Below are 19,844 nucleotides of genomic sequence, written 5' to 3'. Positions count from 1 at the left end.
TGCCTCTCTCTTTTGTGAATGCTGCCATCCACTAGTGGGGGAGTTCAAAACGAGATGAATCATCACCTCTTTTGTCACCTGGTTTGCCCACCTGCTGACAGGGAAAGATTCACTCTTAATGAGAATCATCCCTCGTGAAAGTAACACATTCCCATCTTATGAGAAGTTTAAGGTTGACCTTGGGGCAAGTCGTAAGGGAATTTAACCTGTTCTATCATTTTTATCCCTACATAAAATGTGTTTGAAATGAGGGCTGGAAATGGAAAGTCAGCTGTGTCCTTTGACATAGTTTTATCAGTGAATATCATAGCCACCACAAAAGGTCTTTGGTCCATGGTCCATGGGGAATCCTCTCCCTTCTATTTCCAAAAACTTCTAGGGAGTAATCACTAATCACAGAATGAAGTCCTCAGTCAGCATATCCTTCAGGATTCTAATTCCTTGGCTTATGGTCTCAATAAACGTTATACTTAGCCATAACGGGCATGCCATTGTCTTGCATATGACCTCTGTTCCCCATTGTGAATAATGAATTCTCCCATCTGGGTTCTTTTCCTACAGACTCATCAAACCTTAGCTCTAATTATCTGATTCTTAAGCATATCCCAGGTCTCTCTAGCCATGATTAAATTCTCCCTCCCTGGATTTATGCTGCAGTATCTTGAAATTTCATTTTATTATTTATTACTTATCAATAATTATTCATGGCTTATTGTACGAGGAAATAAGTGACAGAAGGCTTGACTTCTGTCACTGCTAATTGTGAAAGTTTTATCTTTTTTTGACTGGCTGCTGAACTCCCCGTGAGCAAAGATAGTGTATTTGGTTTTTTCTCTTATTTAGTGCTTTGCTCTAACCCCTTTTACAAAGGAGGAATTCAATACCTATTAGTTGAATGGAATTGTACTGAACTGCTTTTCTGGGGCTTTTAATCTAATTGGGGGAAAAGACAAGCAACATTAAGCAATGTTAAGAGCAGGCAAAGCATCTGAATTAGAACTGAAATATAATGTGGTGCACAATGAATATCTCAGTCACGGGAATATACCATAGAGAAGCCATTTTAGCTGAGTACAGGTAGTAATAGGAAGTGTTTTTAGAAGTCCCTTTTGGTATTTTTTACTCCAGTGACTAGCATGTTACACAAGTTCATTTTTGCAAATGTCTAGGTCAACAAATGAACAGAAAGCATACATTGTTCATTCACTGTGGTGGGGTAATCATGACAAACAAGATATATAGCTTTCTTCCTAAGAATACAGTAAGAGAACTACATATAGATTTTTTTTTTTTTTGAAAATGGACCAAGGGACCATGACCTGAAGACAAAGATGAGGGCAGCTAGACAAAGAAGCTCAGGAGGCATGTGGTCCAACTAGCTTATCGGATTTATAATAAAAGTAAGTAGTGGTGGCTGTGGATGTGATATTACAACACAGAGACCGTACTAAGTGCATTACCACTCCGTCGTTTCTTATCATTGTGTTCTGTACACTTGCAGTTTGCAAGTGAGGAAACTTAGGTGTGATGCCATCACTCCAGCACATGAGGAAAGTGACCACCAACAAAGAACAGTGACTTGCCAGAAATCACAAGGTTGAGTGGAAACTCTGATGTGCTGATTCCCAGCGCAATTTTTAGTTTGTGTGATGGATGCAAGACAGTACACACACTAGCACTCACACACATTTTCCGAGAAAGTCATTTTTTAGTAGAACCTTTTCTGAATTGAAGCATTGGTACCCTATATATACAGTGCACAAATACAGAGAATTACTAATGCTTCTATACTCCTTTAAAGATCCCATGTTTGTAGAGTCATTTGGAACTCTGGCAGTGTGACAGAGAGAAGTAAAATCATTAATCATAATTCACTGTCACGCTCTTTCTTGCCCCCTCTTGCCAAACCTGTAAAACGTGACTTGACGGTTCCTTGTGCTCCGTTTTGCTGTGATGGGCTCCAGTGCAGCTGAGTTTCATTTGGTGACATCACGTTGTGCTGTGATCATTGTCATCTTCTCTGTTAGTGTAGCTCCCCGGGGGAGGGCCCTGTGCCAGGTGAATCATCTATACATTCTATCTGTTAATGACAACAGGGACTGCATCGCTACCACCATTCCTCCCCACCCAAGCACCATCTATGGCTGGTTCCCACATATGACTTACATAGAGGGAGTGTGTCATGCGAACGTGCAGAGCTCTGGAGTAAAGAAACCTGTAGTTAATCTTTGGTCTCTCATAAACCAAAGGAGTACTTTTGGGCAAGTTACTTTATCTTCATAACTCTCAGTTTGCCTTTCTGTGAAATGGGGGCAAAGTCTCAGGAATTGTATAGAGATTTACATTGATGGCATGTCATTGTTTCTGTAGAAATGTTAAGTTTCTGTTCCAAAGGCAGGTTTATTTTTACAGGAACTAGGTACCCCCTGAGATGTCGCCTGCATTGTTCCCATAGCCGAGCTTTAACAGAAGCATTTCTCTTACCATAGTTCTCATTCCGTGTTAGGATGCTGTTCCTAATTGGGGTTTAGTCCATTTGGGGATACTCATCAGTAAGGTCACAATCTAAGCTTTCCTATTCACTCTAGGGAAAGACAGCTATAATCTTCTATTCTTTCTATTCGTTTCCCCCACCCTTAACATTGTTGATGGAATCTCATAGAAGGACAGAGGTGGAAGGGGAAGACTTATTTCAGCTTATCGCAGTCACAGAGTCACCTGAAGGTCTTGGGTTTATACATGTAAGGGGCCAAAATGTGCCCTTCATTCAAAACTTTGTACATAGTCTCTTGGAACCAAAAACCAAAAACCAACCAAACCAACAAAAAGGCAGAGAAATTACAGCAGGTAGATTTTTACGTTCCTGAACTAGGACGAGAAAAGCTTAGGGCTCATCCCTCAGAGAAGCCATCTGTGCCAGGGTAACTGTCTGGAGAGGGAAAAAGTAAATCATTTTCAAAAACCCCATTGCTCCAAAAGCTGATCCAAGGCTACTGTCTTGAGTGCCAAGTATTCCATCTGGCAAAGCAAGTCATGGAAAAGCACAAAGGCATTTACCCAATTGGCCTGGGCAGAAGGTTTATTCTTCAGTTATTTTTTGTGAGTCTTCCCCGAGAGTGTGGTTCAGACCATTCTGCCCTAGGATCAATGGCTGGGCAGGTTCAAGAACACACAACTGAGGATACATCGCTGTGTAATTGGTAGCAGCTTAATCTCACTCCTTATTGGTCCAATTTAGAATTCCTCCTTCCTAACAGGTGAACCCCATTTGAAACAGTGTGGGTTTTTTTTTTTTTTCAAAGAGGAGATTCCTGGTCCAATCATAAAAGGACTTTTGAAAATATATAATCAGACAGCCTCGCTTTCTACAGGGGCCTCTGTGGGGAAGGCAATTAATTGGCGACTTCCTCCTCACTATCATTTTCTATTCTTTTTAGCTAAAGCTTCATTTTAAAACGAGTCTACCTTCTCTTCAATCTCCTTGGAAACCAACCAATGTGAGAGTGTTGCTGCATTGGTGAGATGATCTATTTCTTGAGAAATTGCCGTTCAGAGGATTAAAATGATAAGGTCCCAAAGAAGGAATTTTCCCAACAGCAAATCATTATGGTTGTCTAGAAATTTGCTTTAAGAACAGCTAAGTCAATGCAGTGTCGTCTCAGGACTAGGACACTCAGGGTTGACAGCGATGCTCACCAGCACACTTGGAGAGCAACCACCAGCTGGTTATTTGCAGGATGCACGTTCTGTACTCTAGACACATGAATCACTTGTTCAATTAAAAATAGCGTTTCCCCAGCAGTTATTTGATCAAGAATGGGAGTATGTCGTGGGCACGATTGTGGCCACTCACATCCCTGTCTTGGAAACATGCCCGTAGTTTTGTAACAGTATAGACACATACTGATCTTTTTTTTTTTTTTTTTTTTTGTTCTCTCTGAAACAGCAGCTCCAATGATAATGACCGTGGATTCCTCTAGGATTTCCTTAACGTTAGGTCAAGTCTTTCCAAGGTGAGAGTTAAGTGTGTGCTCCTTGTTGTGTAATTTAGGGGCGAAATCAGATGCCAAGAGGAAAGGATATTAAGGACAGAGTCAGAAGCAGTTCTGCACCAAATTGTATCCGAGTTTTGCCTTGTTTACTCAAAACGAAATAATGTCATTTTACCAAAAGGGTAGAGTATGGGAATTTTCTGATCCATGGCATTAGGAGAAGATAGAGAATAGAGGAATCAAAATAGATACTTGCTTTCTGTTTGCTTCTTATGTTTTGGCATGCTTCAACTACTTAGTTATTTACTTACTATTAATATTCATTTCTTTCTGTAGATGCACATGTTCTAGTATGAAATTGGGAGGAAGGAGGGAAAATGATGATATGTAGTTTGGGTGGGAGGAGGGCTGCATTATCATCTTGGATAAAACTCTAGTATTTCCTAGATTTCTGTTGGGGAAATTTGACTTAAACTTACTCCTGCCATCCTATATGTGTCCAGTGATTATTTCTGAATCAGAAATTTAGACTTTATATTTGTTCTCTTAAATGTCACTGCTGCAGTCCAGAGGGGTTATTTGGAATTTTGATTTGCATTGGCCGTGTCTTCCAACTTTGCGTTACACAAAGTTGTGGTGCAATATATGTGTGTATATGATTTTATCCAAGTCACAGGAACATTGTGCTGTTGCATAAAACTAAGTACTTCACTCCAGTGAGACATCAATAGATCAATCACCACTTCTAGCAGAGTTATTCAGGAGTCGTAAATCTATAAAGTCTGTAATTTAGACCCGGGGATAGAGGAAGACTGTATTGAGTGTGTGTTGCTTAAATCAATATCTTGTAATTTCACATGCCCCATCTATCAAAATCCAGGGCTGGTAGCAGGAAGTGTACTTCACATAATCGTTGAACGATTATAGCTTGCCGTCCTCATAGAAAGTTCGGTATGCTATTTCTGCTTTCAGTATTTATCTTGGTCCAATAGATTAACATCAAGGAAATTCAGCTTTATTGTGTTATTATTTTTTAAACGATTGGGGTGAAGAGATACTTCACTCTAAGCTTGATCCAACTATAATCTAGTAATGTTAGAGTTTATTAGTTGACTAATAATAGTTGCAATCATCCTGATCAATCCAATGCTTACAACAGACCAGTCATTAATTATCTAAACTTATAATTCCAGTTAATTCTCACAGCCATGGCATGATTTTAGTACCATCCATTGTCCCATCACATGGATGAGGAAACAGGCTTAGAAGGGTATGATAGTTTCTCAAGATTTTAATTTTTAAAATACGTTCTCATTGATTTCCGAGAGAGAAAGGGAGAGGGAGAGAGAGATAGAAGCACCCATGAGATTGAACCATGGATCGGCTGCCCCCCGAGTGCCCCCTAACTGGGGATCAAGCCCAAAACCAGGCATGTGCCCTGACAGGGGATTGAACTGGTGACTTCCTGGTGCACGATCTAATGTCCAACCCACTGAACGACACCAGCTGGGCTCTCAAGATTTTTTTGTAGCTCAAATCTATGCATCTTCAGGACTTGAACACTTCACTGAGTAGTATAATGATGCCGGTTAGCAGTCCATAGACATAACAAGCAAATGCATTGGTTTTTCAGAGCTTCTAAACTTAAGAAATGTGAAGATGCTCTCAGAGTCCAAAGTCTTGTATACACAAGATGCACTCACATATTAGCAGATAATGGGCTCAAACTTATTACTTGCCTACTGTGTATTTAAAAAGCAGTGGGTGGGTGATGGGGGCAATATAACTCAGAGACAGACACTTTCTAAGTGAAAGGAGACAATAACAGATTTTCTTTAGACATTGCTTTCTGGCAGCATTTTTGTGGCAACCATCTTGCAATTGTTGGTGCCACCTGAAGCAGTTTGCTAAATCGGACATTCTATTGAGAGCTTGTTTTCTATGTGATCGAAATTTAGATTCAATATCCATCTCAGTCGAGATCTGAAAGTCCAAAACTTCAGGGATTACTGCTCCTGCTCTTAAATATATTGCAGGATTCTATTCTGACAGGTGAGCCATCCGGGGAGTTTTTCTCACATTACACTCTCTACTTCTTACTGAAGAGAAGATTGATTAGACAATCTTGTGGATACTCATGGGCCAAGGATTCAGGAATTCCTTTCAGATTTTTATTTGAAGCTGTATCCTACAGCTCAAGGCCCATATATATATTCACATTTAAGTGCAAAAATGATTTCCAAAACCCATAATGATAGAAACCTTACGCATACACATTTTCAATACCCCACTCCCTTACATCTCCCCTTTAGGGGAAATAAATAAGGCCTTTATGGTGTTCTTTACTTTCTATTCGTGTCTGTGAGATTATGGCAGGGACAAAGAAGATAACAGATCAATACCTACCTCCTTGAGGGCATATTCACTTTAGTTAAAAAAAAAAAAAGAAAGAAACAGGGCATTTTACTCTTTTCAGATTTTCTTGTAAAGGGAGAACTTGAAAGAAACATTTTCAATATTGTGAAGCAAAGAGGAACTAATGTTGAGAAACTGCAGACTTTTGAGGCGTGGAGCAATAGTTTTTGCAGAAAAATAAACAATTTCACAAGGAAAGGGATCTCTGGGAATTGAAATCTATTAGACAATGCATCAAGTGGCGGGGGTGGGGAGATGTAAGAAAAAAGAATAACAGGTAGTTTACGATGAGATTTAGAGAGATAAGTCCCAAGTGCCCCACTTCATTCAAAGTACTCGGTGGGAACAAACAGAGCAGTAGGAAAAAAGGGAAACAGAGCATTTCAGTCCTCCAGTCCTGCGGTCCCATTTCCACCTGCTCACATTGCTCCCACCTGCTATCGTTTATCCATCACTCACGGGTCCTGCGAAGGACACCCTCGTGTCTTTGGCTTGGCCTGTGCAAAACCATGTGATATGTTGGAGACATTTCAGCCTATGCTCAGCTTCCCTGTGCAATTTTGGAGCCACAGTGCTATCATTTAAGATAGACTTTCTTCCAATATAGTTTTTCCCATAGATGTATATCTTTGTTCTTTTACTTTCCGCCCCACCCTCCCAAAAAAAGGATCAACTTTGGCAATTCTTCATTTCTTGGTTTTTCGTGCGACGAAATTTGCTTTGGTAAAGGTCACCTGGCAAGTCAGGGAGAAGACCCCTCAATACCCCAAGAAGGTCACACCTTGTTGCTTTCCTTTGGCTAGAATCAAAGAAATTAGGACATTTCAATAGTAACCAACCCATGGAATCATGAGCAAACGAAGTGGTGTATTTTTTTGTGTGTGTTTTTTTTAAGCCACTAAATGTTGGGGTGGTGGTTATGCAACAATAGATAAGTGATACGACCTGGATTTTTCTCAGTAAAGAACCAAGGATTTGTTGAAGATGAATTAGTTCTAGGAAAGAGAAGAGACTTGGGAATATTTGTTAGTAATGGTGGAGACTCTGCTAGAGAAATTCAATAGAAGGTAATGGCACCACTCAGGACCATAGAAAGCCCATAGAAGATGGACAACATTCACTTGTAAAGCACAGAGCAGTGCAAATTTGGGGGCACAGTTCCATTAAAGTAATTGCTCATAACAATACATTTTAGAACATCTTGAAACCAAGGGCATTGCTCTTGGTTTCAACAAGCAGAAAGCGGCACTGATGCTTTTACGTTCTCTGTGTTACCTGGTCAGGGAGGTCCCTTCACAATTCCTGACCAACGGCCCTCTTATTCTCTAGGTAACTGATCACCAGTACAGGCATTTTTTTTCCCACATGAAACCCCACCATCTGACCATAGCTGTCAGACCTCTTTCTCACAGTAACCCGGTAACGTCAGCCCACTGCTATTCAACCTGCTGCTTTTAGAGCTCACCCACGATTTGTGTACTTGTATTTAGAGCATCAGGCAAGGTGTGCGTGGAGACAATCAGGACTGAATCCCCAGTGACAAACGCAGCAGCACTGAAGGACGGGGAGAAAAAGACCAGACTTCGTGTGGACAGGTTGAGGAACGTTAACCTCTCCTTCTCCCCGATGTGTCTGCTGTTGAAATCAGGCCGCAGCCCTTCCCAGGCAAACCCCAGAAGGCAGCTGTCAGGAACCGACACCTGGCCGCCGAGCTGTGCTTGGGCTCTGAATCCCCATCTCCACACCCAGCCCAGCCCGGAGCTGCTGGAGGCCGGGGATCACACCTGCCTGAGCCCCCGGGATCACTCTCCTTAGGAAGCAGTGCTGGAGATGTGGAGGCAAGAGGAGGCTCTGCTGGAAGTGTCCCCTGGGGCCTGTGAGACGTGCTGTGCAGACAGCAGGGGAGGTGGCTGTGATGTTCCCCATCCCCCAGGCGTTATGTCACATTTGCAAGACGGTGCTCAGATCCTGCTCATTTATTTATCCTGCCTACGAGGACATGACAGGAACCGAGACGTGTCATGGAAAAATGTCTACCTGGGTCTTTTTAGGAGGTCAGCCAAGACACAAACATCTTCGTGTTTCACTGGAGAAATCAAACCTCTGAGCCGTGCCTCCAAAGAGGCTTTGCAGCCTTTCCAGGCGCGGAGCCTCACAAGCACGTCTGCTTTTAGAGTGGAACTCTTTCAACCTGAAAGCTGCCTCTCTGAGGTCATTGTCTTTTTATGTCACTGAAAGGATGGGTGGATCTTTCAAAGTAATAAAACCCAAATAGCGCCCGCTGGGGAGTAGGAGATGGGCTTTCAGAGCAGGTCGATGCCTTCCTGCCATTTCATCCTGTTCAGTTGAAAGGAAGAGAGAGCAGGAGAGGGAAGCCAGAGCGGAGATGAAGGGCAGCAGCATGGCCGATTCGGGAGGAATGACCTTCAAGAGTCACCCCCTCAGATAGCTTCTCATGAACCTGGGAAGATGGACGTGAAAAGCAACACCGTTGAAAGGAAAGTTCTGATAGGACGCAGCCCTAGTAAAACCCCTCACAACAATCTGGATTTCTACAGCCTATTATTTCCCCTTGTGAACAAAACTAGCAGAACCTTGGGCAAGATTAAGACCCCTTACATTGCCCTGACCGATTTGGCTCAGAGGATAGAGCATCAGCCTGCGGACTGAAGGGTCCCAGAAGGGTCCCAGGTTCGATTCCAGTCAGGGGCATGTACCTTGGTTGCGAGCACATCCCCAGTGGGGAGTGTGCAGGAGGCAGCTGATGGATGTTTCTCTCTCATCGATGTTTCTAACTCTCTATCCCTCTCCCTTCCTCTCTGTAAAAATTCAATAAAATATATTTTAAAAAAAAGACCTGTCACATTGTGCTTTTTTGAAGAAATTATGTGAAAACGGGGTGGGGGGTGGTGAGGAAGGAATCAAGCCTGAGACTTCCTAATCCTTGAAAACTCAACTGGCCTGGGATTACAGTTCATACCTTCTCAGTCATTTATGAACTATGTGTTATGCAATTTAGAAATGGAAGATAACTTTACGGGACAGAAAAAAACACGCACAATAAGACAGAGCAAAATCAATGTTTTTTTCTAGCCAGGTATCCAAGTACCTGGATGTGAACAGCCACCCGTGAGCGGAAGCTCCCAGCTCCTGGAGGAAGCGTGGGTCACAGGGTCACAGGGCTCCATGTCACACGCCCTTTAAAGCTGCACCACCGGGCTCACCTCCAAGGCTTTCGGTTTCAGGGATGTTCTCTTGACGTGACATTTTGCTATCAGGGGATGGTGCTGGGAGAGAGTGAGAATATTATTTTGAGACTGCGATTAGTACGCAGGAAACAGCAAGAGGGGCACTGGAAGCATTTGATTTGACTCAGTTGGCTAAAGGAATCTCCACTCAAATAAGTGAGATTTACCAGGGCTTGAAAACACTTTCTACCCTTACCTCCGTGTAACATGAACACAAATATATTCCGAGTTCTTTCTCCCTTGGGATTACTTCCTTCTGGAGGCAGAAGTTCTGACTTTCAGAGACATGGATAAAACAGAGAGTATGGGACCTTAAATATCTCTCTCCTCTCCTCTTCGTTCTCCTGCTCTCTTTTCCTTCCAGAGAGTTCCTGCCTGTCAGGAGACTAACCTTACCCTATGAACACAGAGCATACACAGTAAGCAGATTTGATATGAATATGCAACAAATTAGTCAATATGAACTCAAGACAGCCAGAAAACGTGTCAATAGTATGTTTGGAGTATATGACAAGTATTTGGTCTCACACTGTGAGGTTTACCTTATAGACATGATCTTCTCTAACTTTCAAGCATGCTCCATGGTGCACTTATGGCTATTACCAGCCCCATTTTAAAGCAAAGAAAAGGAAGAGCAGAAGATAAAAAACCATGTGATTTTAGAGCTGAATTCTTCACTTCTGCAGTGCACTGAATGTAACTAACATATGTGGTAGGAATTTTGTCTTCAGCGGAATAGTTATAAAATTTTTTGGTATCAATGAATTGTGTAAAGGCAAAAGTGACCCCCAAAGTAACACCTGCTTGGGTCTCTTTTCTTCTCCACAGCAGACAATGCTGCAATCGCATCCATTGTTGGACTTGTGTTGAGCCAGGACCCAGGAATTTATTTTAGAGTTTTAGGTCGCAGGGGCAAGAACTAATTTTTTTTTTTTTAGAAGGATTCACGTCATGGCTCAAATTCACCAGCTATTTGTCTGATCATCTCTTCAGAGAAAATCACTGATTCACCTGCTGTAGGTTCAACCAGGTTTTTGATGTGGAGACCATAATCCTGAGATCAGAAAGCTTTTGATCAGCATGCATCCCCCAAAGATGCTGTAACTCCAGATTCCTGTGTGCATGATAAACAGCACATGCCTCACAGGGCATGGAACTGCCAACAGAAACTGCTTTCTTAATGTTATTCACCTACTTTTTAGAGGGTGCTGACAGCCCTGCGGAGGCCAGACCAGCAGCTAGGGCCGGCCAGCCCACCTTCTATGGCCTTCTTGGTATATCAGGAGATTGACTCAGCCTGAGTTTTGCATTTGGGTTTTGGACCAATGCCCAGAGGTCTTAGGAGCAAAAGCATATTTGACACCTATTTATCTTCATCAGGGGGTTGTCATGGGAGCCAAGGTGATATTGACATCCATGAGGTCCTTTGAGGAGAGGTGGTGGGGAACTGGATATGTCTGCTTGGTTCTATTTTCATGTCTCACCACTGTTTACCAAAAGGTTAAGTTTCTCCCACCTCCCTGTCAGCACTTGCCCACATTTTTTCTTCTGTGGCACACTTGGTAAGACCGAAGGCGTTGAGGCATGACAGGTGGTAGCTCTGAAAACAAATATGGCGGAGACATGCGCTTCTGTGTCCACTCGCTCTAGTTGGAACTATTTTTCTCTTGGCCTTTACATTTTTTTAATGTTGGTTGGTGGTGGTCTAGAAGGAGAAGGCTGAGGCTTTTAAAAGAGTATATTATATTATATTATATTGTCAAATGTGAGAGAGCAGATAAAGAGAGGTAACAAATGCCAAAGAAATCTAATGGAATCCAAAGGAAAAGACTCACTGTAGCCCGAGCAAATATTAGGGCAGAAGCTAGAACCATGGGAAAGCAATAGTTCACTGACTTTTCACTTAGACTCCAAGTCTTGGAAATTTGGAAACTCGGGTATGGCTTCATCCGTACCTCTAATGCATGGCCGGGAAAAAGTGAGAAATGTATTTAAGTTACGTTTTAAATCTCAAGCTCCAAATTTGTAAATGAGCTTTCCAATGCTTTGTTTTCTAAGTTTGAAAAGAAATAAGTGTTCCCATTTTCTGAAAGCAAATTTCCAAGATAAGATAATGATAAAGAGAAATATTTTTTTGAAGTACTCTGGGCTTAAGTGAATTACACACACACACACACACACACACACACACACACACACACACTAATTGTCTTTCTTCCCTATCAGTTTTTTTTTTTCTACTTCTAAAGTTTGAGTTCTTAATCTGTGCCAAGTACTATGCTAAACATGTTAGCTGGATTGTCTCAGTTATTCTCTGGGGTAGACAATGCCCGTGTCCCCATTTTACAGATGAAGCAACCAAGGCATAGAATGATGACAGAGATAATCATTGGAATCTGTTTCCCAAGCTTACAATTGTCCTTCCCAGCCGATAAGATAAACAATAACAATAATACATATTCCACTGGTTGCTTTTATTTTCATTCATAGCCACATTAAGAAACATTTTTAAAATGCTTGCATTCTATTTAATTGTGGAAAAGTAGATTATATTTATCATCTCCCTTTTTATAGTAATCAACTTTTTATAGTAATCAACTCCCTGTGTGTATGGTTAAGTATATAGATATGTAGATTTATAGATGTACAGCTATCTGAAAGGATGCAAAAGAAACTGTGATTGCTTCCTAAGGAAAAAATAATTAGGTAACATGAATGAGGGTGACAGGGTTAATGTATGGAAGTTTCCTATTTCCTATCTAATAAAAGAGTAATATGCAAATTAACCACCACTCTGCTATACCCACAAGCCACACCCACCAGCCAATCAGGAGCGAGTATGCAAATTAACCCAACCAAGATGGCTGTGGCCAGGGAGAGAGCAGGAGAGAGGCTTGGGTTTCCCTGGCGATGGAGGAAGCCAAGCTTTCCACACACTCTGGCCAGCCCAGACCTCCGCTTAAGGCTACAAAGTTTCAATTATAGAAGATAAATTAATCCCAACAAAAATGGCGACAGCCATGGAGCTGGAGAGAGCAGGAGGCTAGGGTTGCCCCCGGTGATGGAGAAAGCTCAGTTTCCACAGCCCTGGCCTGTTTTGGCCTTTGCTTAAGGCTACAAAGTTTCAATTGTAGAAGATAAATAAATCCCAGATACCAGGGCCTCCACTTGGGTCACTGGGGGGCATGGCCAGCCTGCAAACCACCACAGGCCCCTTGCCCAGGCCACCCCATGCCCCAAGGGAACCCTCACCCTGATCCGGGACACCCTTCAGGGCAAACCAGCTGGCCCCCACCCGTGCACCAGGCCTCTATCCTATCTAATAAAAGAGTAATATGCAGATTGACCATCACTCCAACACACAAGATGGCTGCCCCCATGTGGTCAAAGATCCTGCCCCCATGTGGACACAACATGGCTGCCACAAGATGGCCAGCAGGGGAGGGCAGTTGGGAGGGTCCAGGCCTGCAAGGGAGGGCAGTTGGGGGCGATCAAGCGTGCAGGGGAGGGCAGTTAGGGGTGACCAGGCCGGCAGAGGAGCGAAGTTGGGTGCAAACAGGCTGGCAGGGGAGCAGTTAGACACCAATCAGGCTGGCAGGGGAGTGGTTAGGGGGTGATCAGGCTGGCAGGCAGAAGCGGTTAGGGGCAATCAGGAAGGCAGGCAGGCAAGCAGTTGGGAGCCAGCAGTCCTGGATTGTGAGAGGGATGTCCGACTGCCCAGGTAGGATCGGGCCTAAACGGGCAGTCGGACATCCCTCGAGGGGTCCCAGGTTGGAGAGGGTGCAAGCTGGGCTGAGGGACACACCCCCCCACCCCCCATGCACGAATTTCATGCACTGGGCCTCTAGTATACTTATATTACTTAATCAAAAGCAATTTTAAAATCCAATCCAATCCAACGACAACAGAAATTTATTCTCCTGGAAGAAGCTTGACTTGTAGTCGATAAACAATTACGTGTGGTGACTTTGATGTGTCATCAATAAAGCATTGTTAACCACATTCCTTCTTTTCTGCAAATTAATTGTTGTCATTAAAAATTAGTCGCAGTGATCAGTTAACTGCATTTTAATTCTTCTAGCATGTGTCCTACGTTTCTGCCTGTAAATGTAAATAGATGGGTATTGTTTGGATGCATTGACATTTGGGATTCTACAAACGAATCTATGCTTTATGAAATATCACTCAAAAGTTCCAACTTTTAACTTATCGCGTTCAGTGTTAGATTCTGGATTTCCAAAGCGCTTCCGACCGGCTGCCTGTCATAGGACAGAAAGGAACGATTTGTTTCTTTGAGAGCTTTAGCTGACATCAAGCTGTACACCTCTCAGCAGCAGTATTCACTCACCCCTTCCACTCCTCCTTTGACTTGAGCACAATGTTAACTAAGTCCTTTTCCGATGTCCAGTTTCCCTGAGGTCATGACAATATACGGAGAATTATGGGAGCAGAGGAGGGCATGTCAGCGGATTCACACAAAAAACAGCTCTATTAACCTATGACGCCCCGGGAGAGCAGCTGCTCCTCACCACAGATGAAGCCGTGGGCCTGGCAGGCTCTCTGCTTGCATGAATGCCAGGCATTCTTTCACCCTCAGATGCAACTTAGTTTAGGTTTATATTTGATCACTGAATCATGTTTTGTTTCTCTGTAGCCAGCTGGAGGTTTTGGCTATAAGATGCAAACAATTTCTGCATGAATCACACTGTGTCCATTAGAGACGTCTCACCTGACCGAATAGCTGGGCCTGTTTTTCAGCTTCATTTTCAAAGAGTTGATGGCCCTAGCCTGTTCTGCTCAGTGGATAGAGCACCAACCTGAGGACTGAAGGGTCCCAGGTTCAATTCCGATCAAGGGCACATACCTTGGTTGCAGGCTTGATCCCCGGCACAGGTCAGGGTGTGTTCAGGAAGCAACCAATCAATGTGTCTCTCTCAAGTCCCTCCCCCTTCCTTCCATTCTATCTAAAAATCAATGGAAAAATAATCTCGGGTGAAGATTAACGCCCCCTGCAAATAATAAAATAAAAGAGTTGATGACACATGACTTAGCACACAGAACTTCTGTGGTGTCTATAGCTGTCTAATAAAATGCACATTAATAAAATATTTTCCAGGCAGGAATAACAAACTGCATCTGGGTGGCACTATGTACAATGACTCAGACTCTTGGTGCTGGGTTCCCTGCCTGGATTTACATGCTAGATTTGCCCCAAGTGAGGCAAGTTAATGAAATCTCTCTAAGCAGCTGATTTAAAAGGAGGGTTTGTCCTAAGGATTAACGTATGTATCATCAATAAAGCTCTTAGGACAGTACACGGTGTTTGGTAATCACTCAATGAATGTTAATTCATATTTTAGTGGTTGGTGATCTTGTTGGAAAGCAGCAAGATGCTGTGATGTCAGCATAGGCCTGGACAGGGTGGTCGGGGGCGGTTGAATAAGAATTTCTTCTAATAGCTCCAATTTCCCATCTTGCCTGCAAAATCCTCAAAAATACGTTCCTAATCCAGACGTACTTCCAACCCCTTCCCCACACAGCCTTCTGCGTTAGCGGACTCCCCAGTTCACTCATCTGTGTGACCTTCCCTGGGGGGTGGAGGGAATGACATCTCCCTTAAACCAGGTTCAAATCCCTCCAGCCTTCAAAGCCAGCTCCAATTACACATCAGCGAAGCTCTTGCTAAAAATTATATCCTTCCTTCTCCTCTCCCAAATGCCAAGAGAAAAATTATTTTGGCTGCACATGTTGATGATGTGCTTGTATTCTAAGCTGCCATGACCAATGACCACACACTTGCTGGCCTGCACACATTTCTTATCTTGCAGTTTTGTGGACTGGAAGTCTGAAGTGAATCACGTGGCTGAGACCGAGGTGTCAGCAGGGCCTTGTTCCTTTTTGCAGGAACCTCTTTTCTTGCTCATTTGGGTGTTGGCAGGATTCATTTCCATGCAGCTGTAGGACTCAGGTCCTCATTTCTTTCCTGGTTGTTGGGTGGAGTCCGCCTTCATTCCCAGAGAGCTCTCCCAGGTCCTTGCACGTGACCTTTACAACAGTGGGACTTCCAATTCTTCTCACACTGCCACCTTTAGACTCACTGCTCTGCCTTTCTCTCCCAATTATAAGAAATCTACGGATACGTTGGGCCCACCAGAATAATCTGGGATAATCTCCCCATCTCAGGACCTACCACCTAAGTCACATTCCGGAAATCTCTTTTTGCCATGTTAGGGTGTGGACATTTTTAGGAGTCATTATATGCCTACCCAGGTGGTTTGTTCAAGCCCATTTAGGATTTCAATTATACATGGTCATGTCTGAATCACATGGGTTTTGTCAATTGTATCGGTGTCTTGCCTCCCTGTCAAGATTCTGGAGGGTAGGGAGGGACAAGGGATGTCTCATAGGTTTTCTGTCGCCCTAACCAGATTCACCCCACAGTTCTCAAGGTCAAATAGATGATTGAGAAAAACTCAGGCACATCACTGAGTCCTTGTTTCAAGAGAATCTTCAGGTTTTTAGTCTTATATCTTAAATAGTCAAATTTCTAAAGCATTTGGTTTTTATTAGAAGACTAATCTAAGTTCCTTCTGATACAGAATCTTCCTTTGGCAAATGCCATGAACTTGATCATGCTTGGACTGATTTAAGTAACAGGTGTTATGATCTTGAAGCTGAACTTCAAGGTTGAGTTGATGAGCTTAGGAGAAATGTTAGCCAAAGCAGTATTTATTAAAAGCACACATTGAAACATTGGCAAAGGAGATAGCGTACTCTCTGCATAGAAGACATTTATCTCCAGGACACTGTGTTTACACGTGCTTCATGTTTGCATAATAATTTTATGAATCGGGCAGTTACTTGAGCTCACCTTGAGTAATCATTTAAAATATCAAAACCTCCCTTCTTATCTTTTCCCTCTGACATTCCCTCATAATTCTCCCTACTGCTATCCTGTGTCTCTATGTATACAAAACCAAGACATCTTTAAAAAGCATTTTCTAAGCCTTTATACAAGTTGTTTCCTTTTTTTTTTTTAGAATTTTATTTCTTCTTCCCATTTCTCACCAGGAAAGTTTTCAATCATCTGTAGAGACCCCACTCATTCATTTACAAGGAAGCTTTCCTTTATCTCTTCTCACCTACGTAAAAGGTGAAGCATGTCAGACCTATTTTATATCCCTATAAACCAATGCTGTGTTTGATACCATAAATACAAAACATGATTGACTACTAATAGCAATTTGATGCCATAAGTACAAAATACGATTGACTACTACTACTAATTGAACCAATAAATTCATAAGGTTATAGCTCTGAGCTTTAGCTATAGAATATAAACGTGATTGATTGTTGCTTCCTTTTTCCAGTTTGATTAATATTGTTTGGTCTTGTTTGCTTGTTCAGTATTTATGACTCTTTAGATTATGAAACCTGATTGGTGACTTTGAGTTTAGAGCAAAACATTCTTTTGGCACAAATGAATATTAGATACATCCAAGGAAACAATAACGTGGGACTATTAGCTCAAAGCTGATGAAGAATTCCTTAGCATGTCCTTAGCATGTTGGAACCCACCTTCTACATACTATAGAAATGGCCTAAGTCATTACAAAACAGCATTTTTCACTCTGTGACCTGTGGCAGACCATGTTATGTACCATGATTTTATCTACCTTTGATTCTAGTTTAAATTTTTTAAAAATTGGCTTTGACCTATTACTCAGCTATCATTTTGCCTCTTCCCAGTGCAGAAGAAATCCAGTTTGCCTTTTCAATGAAAGGGTTAAATCCCCTCATTTAGTATTAGAAAACTTCACACAAACACTAGAAGGTAGAATGGGGTTAGGAGTCACCATATTAAAATGTACTTATATACTTATTTATATATGGGTCTCTGTAGAACATTCTGTCCTGAGGCAAATCCTCAATATAATAAAATCATTTAGGAAAAAACAACCACCACTAGCCCAAACTTGGCAACTGATCACGGATCTCAATATTGTATTCTCCCGGAAACCAAAAAAAGAAAAATGATCTCAGAAAGGCCTGTTGTTTTGGCAAGCAGTGAAATGCAATCACATTTCTACATATTGAGGAGCAGTTGGTGTTTTATAAATGGTTAATGCTGGTTTGAGTCCAAGAGGCATTAGAAATATTAGAGCTGGTGGCACACTGCAGCTCAGCCATTCCGCACACAACCGGGAGCTGGGTGGCATCCACAGAGAGTATTTATTACGTCGCCAGGCACTTGAGAATAGGTTTCTGGAAGCGAAATGAGATGATGATGAGGGAAATTATGTAATGAATGGTGCCAAAATAGTTATAAAGGAAAATTATTCATTGGGAAAAATAAACACATTGGGGCACGGAGGACATTTCTAACAACCTGCTGACAGGTAGCAAGTAGCCCCTGTTCAGATGTTAAGAAAAACAAGCCCTAGCCCGTTTGGCTCAGTGGATAGAGCATCGGCCTGTGGACCAAAGGGTCCTGGGTTCGATGCCAGTCAAGAGTGCGTACCTTGGTTGCAGGCTCCTCCCCAGCCCTGGCCCTGGTCGAGGCTCATGCAGGAGGCAACCAATCAATGTGTTTCTCTCACATGGATGTTTCTCTCTGTCTCTCCGAAGGAAGGAAGGAAGGAAGGAAGGAAGGAAGGAAGGAAGGAAGGAAGGAAGGAAGGAAGGAAGGAAGGAAAGAAAGAAAGAAAGAAAGAAAGAAAGAAAGAAAGAAAGAAAGAAAGAAAAAAGAAAGAAAGGAAGGAAGAAAGACAAAAGGGTGTTAACAGAGGCCACAGAAATTCAAGAGTCTAGTTGACATTGGGTCATGCTTTTCTTCGAATCCCTCTCTTTGGAATTTGGTTATCCATACACACACATGTGTCTGTGACTATATGTGTGTCTATACACATACATGTGCACATTTATATGTTTATGTGTATTGTTATATAGTTTCACATTAATGAACTTTTTAAAGAGGACTCGCCTCTTTTGTTCATTGGACTTCCTGTTGAAATGCTCCTTGTCCAATCCTGCGATACAGAGACGCATGGAGCCCTACACGGTGCCCGCTACTCCTTGGGCAGGCCTGCAACCTTAGCTGCTTTCAGGCTCCACTGCCGAGTGCACCAACACCTAGACGGCTTCACATTGTTCCTCTGGGACCCCAGCTCTCTCCAGTGCCCTGTGCTCTTTTTTATTATCTCCACAAGAGATTCCCACCGTCATCTTTCTTCCTCATGGAGATATCTATGCCGGGTTTCCTTCGTGTTGCCTCTTTCTCCCAGGCACCCAGGCTCCAAATCCTCAAGTCTTCATTATCTTTTTCCCCCCTCTCACTTATAATTGCTGCCCAACCTCCAGAATCTGCTCTATTGTCCCTTACATCTGTCCAAACTCTTCTTTTTTAAATATGTTTTTTAAACATAGATATTACTATGTCTCTAGCCTCTTCCTTCTCAAATAGCACATTCATATTACTGGTCTACTTTGCTTCACAATTTTCCTCCCCTACTTTATCCTAAGCATTACCCCCAAAAAATAAGCAATCACATGGGACCCAACCCCCATATTAAAAAAAAAAAATAGTGTTTTCACTTTCCTTGCAGCACAAATCCAAATAGCTTTGCCAGTTATTTCTCAAATGTACATATTGAACTCTATCCTTTTTCAATATTTTTGGGGAATTGCTACAAAATTATTCTGTACTGTTGTTCACGCAATTCATCTTTTCTGGTTGTTCTTCTCCACACATCTTTATTTATCAAATTCTTACCCTTTTCCATAAAATGCAATTAAAGTCTGACCTTGTTTGAAGAACACAAATGAGTAGATTCCATTTGGTTGAAATTGACAATATTTTGGAGAGTCTAACTGTTATTATTAATCACATCCTTTAGGTAGGAAACTTGTTCATGCAATGGAAGCAAGCTGTGGGCAGCTGTCTGCATGTTGATGTGGGTGGTGAATAACTTGTATGGCATTTCCTGAGTGGTGGGTGGCAGACGACTAATAGTGGGTGGCTCTGAGTCCAAGTCCTAGGTCTTCTGACTCCCAGTCAACATCTTTACGCTATAATGTGAGTGGAGGCCCCGTGACATACTCATTAAGTGCAGACACAGCCATCGGGTGGCCTGGAATTCAAACCTGGCTCTGCCACTTCTTAGGAATGTGAAGTTGGACAAGTCACTTA

At 42.4% G+C, this 19,844-nt stretch overlaps 1 protein-coding gene across 3 annotated transcripts in view; it reads left to right on the top strand.

Moving 5' to 3' along the window:
- KCNJ2 (potassium inwardly rectifying channel subfamily J member 2) overlaps positions 1 to 19,844 on the top strand; it is a 336,141-nt gene that overhangs the window by 152,165 nt on the left and 164,132 nt on the right. Inside the window, exon 1 of one of the 3 annotated variants that reach the window (XR_013961202.1) lies at positions 3,935 to 4,013. The exons of the other annotated variants lie outside the window; for them this stretch is intronic. The gene's annotated coding sequence lies outside the window, so the exon portion shown is untranslated. Of the gene's footprint in view, positions 1 to 3,934; positions 4,014 to 19,844 lie in introns of those variants that run through there. 3 annotated transcript variants of the gene reach the window in all.

Source organism: Plecotus auritus (genome assembly GCF_963455305.1).
Source record: "Plecotus auritus genome assembly, chromosome: 7".
Lineage (NCBI taxonomy): Eukaryota > Metazoa > Chordata > Mammalia > Chiroptera > Vespertilionidae > Plecotus > Plecotus auritus.
This window is presented reverse-complemented; position numbering and strand designations above follow the sequence as displayed.